This window comes from Notothenia coriiceps, unplaced genomic scaffold (genome assembly GCF_000735185.1).
Source record: "Notothenia coriiceps isolate Sejong01 unplaced genomic scaffold, NC01 NC01_scaffold00010735, whole genome shotgun sequence".
In the NCBI taxonomy this organism is placed as follows: Eukaryota; Metazoa; Chordata; class Actinopteri; order Perciformes; family Nototheniidae; genus Notothenia; species Notothenia coriiceps.
In genome coordinates this window covers 122,549-128,642 of record NW_011343436.1, presented here as the reverse complement: position 1 = coordinate 128,642, position 6,094 = coordinate 122,549, and the positions used below count along the sequence as shown (strand labels likewise).

The 6,094-nt window shown below is 41.3% G+C and overlaps 1 protein-coding gene across 1 annotated transcript in view; it reads left to right on the top strand.

Annotated features, from left to right (window-relative positions):
* LOC104946192 (plexin-A1-like) overlaps positions 1-6,094 on the top strand; it is a 34,648-nt gene that overhangs the window by 2,577 nt on the left and 25,977 nt on the right. Inside the window, exon 2 of the mRNA XM_010771971.1 lies at positions 3,656-3,664. The gene's annotated coding sequence lies outside the window, so the exon portion shown is untranslated. The remainder of the gene's footprint in view (positions 1-3,655; positions 3,665-6,094) is intronic.

Here is a 6,094-nt window from a genome sequence, read left to right as displayed (position 1 = left end):
CTTCACCCCCAGGGAGTACCTGACCTCTCACCTGGAGATCCGCTTCACCAAGTAAACACACACACACACACACACACACACACACACACACACACACACACACACACACACACAGCTTCACCCTCCTGACCCCCTCGATCCCGGTGGAAGCACCCCGAGATCAGCAGCGCGATTGCGGGGTGGCGAGTGGCCCAGGCCGCTGTGACGACCCCGCTCTGACAGAGTGTCAATACAAAGCAATTTACAAGCGCATAGAAAAATCCGACCCTCGATAACAGGCTAATTTCTCTGCTCCGTTGCCTCAAGAGGCGTCGACCCGCCTCACGAAGTGAGGGAAGAAGGGGGTTGAAAGTGGCCAAAGCAGAGGAAAAGGAGAAGAGGGGTGATCATGGTCCAGTGGATGTGATTACAAGCTACTATGCTTTAAAGGTGTGGGGGACTGGGTGGGAGGCAAACAAAGTTAACAGTAATAGGGCAGGGAAGGGAACATGTACCAGCGATTATAATAGTGATGTTAGGAGCAGAGAAATCACTATGATGAATGTGACGGTTGGATTCTACTTGTAGGACAAAGGAGAAACAGAGACTGAGATTAATCATGTAGGAGAGAGTTTAGAAGCTTCCAATAATGCAGGACTTAAGAGAAGAAGAAGACATCCGTGTATGAGTAGATACAGTTAGGACAAAGTGAAGTCCGAGAAAGAAAAAGGAGAGAAGGAAGGTGTGTTGGGTAGAAAAAGGAAGGGGCAGAGATGTTGCTGTTGTTGATGAAATGTGGATTGTGTGTGTGTGTGTGTGTGTGTGTGTGTGTGTGTGTGTGTGTGTGTGTGTGTGTGTGTGTGTGTGTGTGTGTGTGTGTGTGTGTGTGTGTGTCTACTGAGGCCACAGGTGAGGACAGAGATAATGACCTCATTCCTCTTCTCTTTTGCCGAGACACTTTCTTCCACACCACTCTATTCATCAAGCCCTCTATCCGTCTCTCCATCCCTCGCTCCCTATAATTCTCCCTCCTCTCTGTCGAAGGAGCCAGAGGTCACACCTTCATCCAAACCGACAGGAACACACACAAAGGAAGAAATGTGTAGCCGTATGCGCCTCTGAAATGTGCGTGCTTGTCACAGGAGAACACACAGATGTACTGCGTGGAGGCAGATGTCATGGAGTCAGTAGTTTCTATTAAAACACTTCATCAGGAGTTTGCCTGTATCGGGATCAAAAGCCGCCTTTGTGCCACTCGGTGACAGGAGAGGTCGCCTGAAATCAAGCACAGACAGGCGAAATAACAGTTTGGGAAAAATAAGGATTACTTTTTGAAATACAATTAATGAGATTCTTCAGTAGAGGGGCTGTTGTCATATGAATTCATTTGATTTCTTTGTGATGCCCTCTTGAAAGACTTGGGATAGGTAGTGGACCTGCGTTGTGGAACTCTAGATAAGATTGATCATGTATTTTGAATATGTGACCCATGTGCTGCCATTTATTTTCATTGACACAATTTCTTCTTATCCGATTGATTTACCGTCCAAAAGCAGCTCCGGTACTACGAGGATTTGTTGTTGTCAAAGCGGTTCAGTATTTTTAGAATACTTATAATCGTGTTTCAAAACTAAATGGATCAGGGTATATAATGGTGGTATAAAGAATGTTTTCATTTTGATGATTCACTTTCATTTGGAAATCCTTGGCTTGGTTCTATCCTAAATACTAGCTGGATAATGTTATGTTTGAAGATTTTTCTCTTCAGTGTTAGCACCAGCAGCATCATGCACCTTGTGTTTTCCTCCCCTTACTTCATATCGTTCATCAGCACTGCTGTCAACTCTCTAAAGCAGGGGTGTCAAACTACATTTCATTGCGGGCCACATCAGCATTATGGTTGCACTCAAAGGGCCGGTTGTAACTTTAAGACTATATAAAAATGAATATATAAATATTTAATATATATAAACGTATGTATTATATTACATTATTGCCTCTGAATTTTATGGGATACGGTAATAATTTCATAATTAACTACATCTGAAAGCAGAAGTCTAGGGCAAATAATTGGAAGTCTCTTCAGTGAGAATGTCACAAAATGATATTTTTTTAAAAGCCAAATTCTGGAAAAAATGTGAAAATGTAAAATAAATGTGAAACTTTGAAGAACAAATGTCAAATTCTGAACAAAATTCATATTTGAGATGCATTGTGGGACATGTAGTTTATGGGCAACGTGCTTCTGTAAATCGACATGTAACCGTATAATAAACGTATTATATTCTTTCAGAGCTCTTGTGGGTCCACAGAAAATGAAGTTGCGGGTCGGATTTGGCCCCCGGGCCTTGAGTTTGACACCCATTCAAGGGTCACATCACAAAACCCTTCAACGATTGCTCTGAGAAAACATTTCCTCTCTTTTTTTATCTCTTTCCTGGTTTTGATCAAGGGATTATCGGGGGCGTAGGGTTGTCTCTGTGGTTAGCAGCTGGGTCTTCTACTGATCCTGTCGAGGTGAAACTGCAGGAAACGTTTCTTTTGTTTTCTTACCTGTGACGTAGGGAAAGATAAAGTCATTTCTGGGCCTGAGGCAAACACAGGCATGGATCCTTTCTATTGCTTGTTTTCCTCCTTTTTCAATTCTTATTTATCTAAGAAAAACCTACTTGTAATTTCTCCTCATAGCAAAGCAGTGACGTCCTGACATCTGCAAAAATCTAAATAAAATACCCAAAATATTCAGTTTAACAAATGAATCTCCTCTTGAATCATATTTTCTGAAATAATCTCTGTATGATAGGATTGAAATTGAAAGATGATGAAAGATCTGTCATTTGTTTTCATAATTTACCTTTCTGGAACGGCAACCCGAATTGGAGAAGCTATTATGATCTTATATCTTGTGTTCCTAAGGTGGGAAGATAAACATGAGACAATAAGATCAAGGCAAGATCAATTTTGGGGAGACAAAAATAATAAACAAAACTCAGCAATATGTTGTTTAAATGTTTACCTTAACTAATCCCTAAATAAATACTTTTTAATTAAATTTTTTGATTTTCTATTGCATTTTCTTCCAATTCCACACAGCCTTAGTGGTCCAGCAGCAAGTCCTCAAAAAAGGCTTTAGTTTTCGAGATACCTCTACCCGAGGTAGAACAAATGACAACAATGATTTTTCTTATCTTTAGGGTCTCCCATTAATGAAATTGATTGTTGTCAAATTTTACTTTGGGGGAAAAAATGTTTTTTGGGTTGTTCTTTAGAACTACCCCAATCCCTGAAAAAGAGCGGCAAGATGTGTGATTGTGACCCTGACCAGAGCTGTTTCAGTGCNCCAGCTCAGGGCGGAGTCAGAGAGTCTGATGGTGTGTTTGAGGCGCTGAAGGAGGATGTTATGGTCGACAGTGTTGAATGCTGCAGTGAGATCCAGTACGATGAGGAGAGATGCAGAACCAGTGTCAGCCGCCATCAGCAGGTCGTTTGTGACCCTGACCAGAGCTGATTCAGTGCTGTGGGCAGAACGGAAACCGGACTGGAATTTCTCAAAGAGGCCGTTTAGTTGGAGATGGTCCTGAAGCTGGGCGGCAACTACAATGATGTCTACCAGCATGTCATGCACTCACTGGCTGTGGCACAACAAGTAGTTTGTACAGAATAGGAAAGACAACAGCATTCACCAAACTCAAGACCCATCTCAGCGAGCTCAAAGATCTGGCCCATTTCGGACTCTCTGCCAGCTTGGAAGAGTCTTTGCCAGTCGCAAGAGAATTTGCGCTTCTGCTATATGGAAAAAAGGAAATTGGACTGATGTGCACAAACTTGGATGAACTGAGGTTCATAATTGCATCAACAACAGATGCAGCCTCAGAAAATCTGCCACCAACAGAGGATGCATTTCAACAACATGTACAAAGAACAACGTTTCAGACAGCGATGGTGTCACAGCCCGAACCCAAACCCTTGTTATGGAGTCCTGTTGGCAAGGGGTGGATTGTCGGAGATGGGGCCATTCAACCAGGGCACACATTGACAGAATGTCAAAATGTTTCCCCTAACGTTTCTGAGGAACCTGACATTTCACATTATATTCTAGTATCTATATACTTGACCTAATCTCATTTGCAATAGAACTGTACCAGATATTTCCATACAACTACTGGTTAGTGTTCAATAGCACCCTAGACAATTCAGTAATGGTATATTGTTTAGGGATTTCTGTTTTTCTGATAAATGAGAGAAAAGTGATTGAGTCCTATGTTCCTATCACCAAAAAGTACAATTTCCGTCTAAACTAAAGCTAAGTTTACAGGACTATAATTCAGTATTTGTTTTGTTAAATCAGTGTCTGACTATTTGGTGATGTAGGACAGCCACCTGGTTAATACCTCAGCAAATCTGAAGAGGAAAAGATTGGTCATTCTCAAGTTATGGGCTTTCTTGTCACCTTTCCCACATTCGGCCTGGTCTAATTTGGCTCTTTTTCAGGGATTTGGGTAGTTCTAAAGAACAACCCAAAAAACATTTTTTCCCCCAAAATAAAATTTGACAACAATCAATTTCATTAATGGGAGACCCTACAGATAAGACAAATCATTGTTGTCATTTGTTCTACCTCGGGTAGGGGTATCTCAAAATCTGAGGGCCCTTCCTGCTGGACTATAGTGGGTGGGAAACATATAAAGGGAACTTTGGGCTGTTGCTCTGTTGTTGTGTCAAGCGTATCAGCACACTAATGGATCTCCTTTATGAATTTATAGAAGTTGTTGGCTGTCAAGTGACTTAAGGTTATATAATAGGAGGCACAGTTAAAATGTCCATCCACAAATTTGACCCCTTCAAGCCATGCAAATGTTCACTAATTCCATATCCAGTGTAATACTTCATGGACACGAATACATCCTCAACTTTAAGACACAATGGTAACTTTCACATGGTTCCCTTTTTAGATACCAAAGACAAAACCATTTGGTAGAATTTAAGTGCATTTTGCAGAAAGAAACAGCATTTCCAACCATTTAGAGACACCATGCTGCTTTGAGAAACACACTGTTTTCTCTGTGGTAGATCCAGCAATGGAAGAAGAATTACCAACAGCTCTGCACAGTCACAATCAATTGCTGAAGCTTCACTCTTTCTAAGGATCTATGACCGTGAAGCATTGAAAACAGTTAGAGTTTATCCACCTGCTGCTAGTGCTGAATCTCACCTCATTATATATCACACCAGGCAGGTTCTGTGCTGTGTCCCTAAAGTGCAGGTAGGCCCGGTTACCGACACCTCTATGGCTGTTTGTTCTGTGTTTCTGTTTACTAATGAAATACATCTGGAAAAAATAGTTTTTCCAAGAAACTTCTTTCTTTGTCAAACAACTGAAAAGACAACTTGGGACAATTTAACAAAAACATTTAAGCTATCTATGCATTAAATAGCCAGATGCTTCATATAGAGAAAATCACCAAAGTAGAAAACACGGACATGTGTGAATACAAAAAACAGCACCACACAAACACACTTATTACGACGTAGAGATACTACATCGATTTTACAGACTATGTAAACGCTATGTTATGTTTGTTGACGTTCTCTTCTTGAGAATGAGTTCAGCAGTGTGTTGTACTCACTAGTCTGAAAGTTATTCAGTGAGTCTCAAGCAGTGCAAAGTCCTCCTCAGTCTGCTCCAGGTTCAGCCTCTCAGTGCTCCTCAAATCCACTGAGCTGAAGGAGACTCTGCAGTCACATCAGGGATTATGTCGGAAACAGAAAAAGGAAGTTAAAAGTTACTCACTGAATCCAAAAAACATCACTGGTGGATCCACCAGGAGGATTTACTTTACAGATCAAAAGTACATGGAAAACAGTGGTGTAAAGAAACTCAAGTACTATACTTAAAGGGGACCTATCATGCAAAATGCACTTTTGTACGTGTTTTATACATGAATATGTGTCCCCGGTGTCAGGAAACTCACCAAGTGTCAGAAAACACAAGCCTCTCTCTTTTCCTCCGTACCCAAATCTCTAAAAACGGGGTTGCAACGGAGCTGATTATTATTTGAATTTTTCTGACGTCAGAAAAGGGGTGCTCCGCCATATGGGCAACTCTCCACCTATC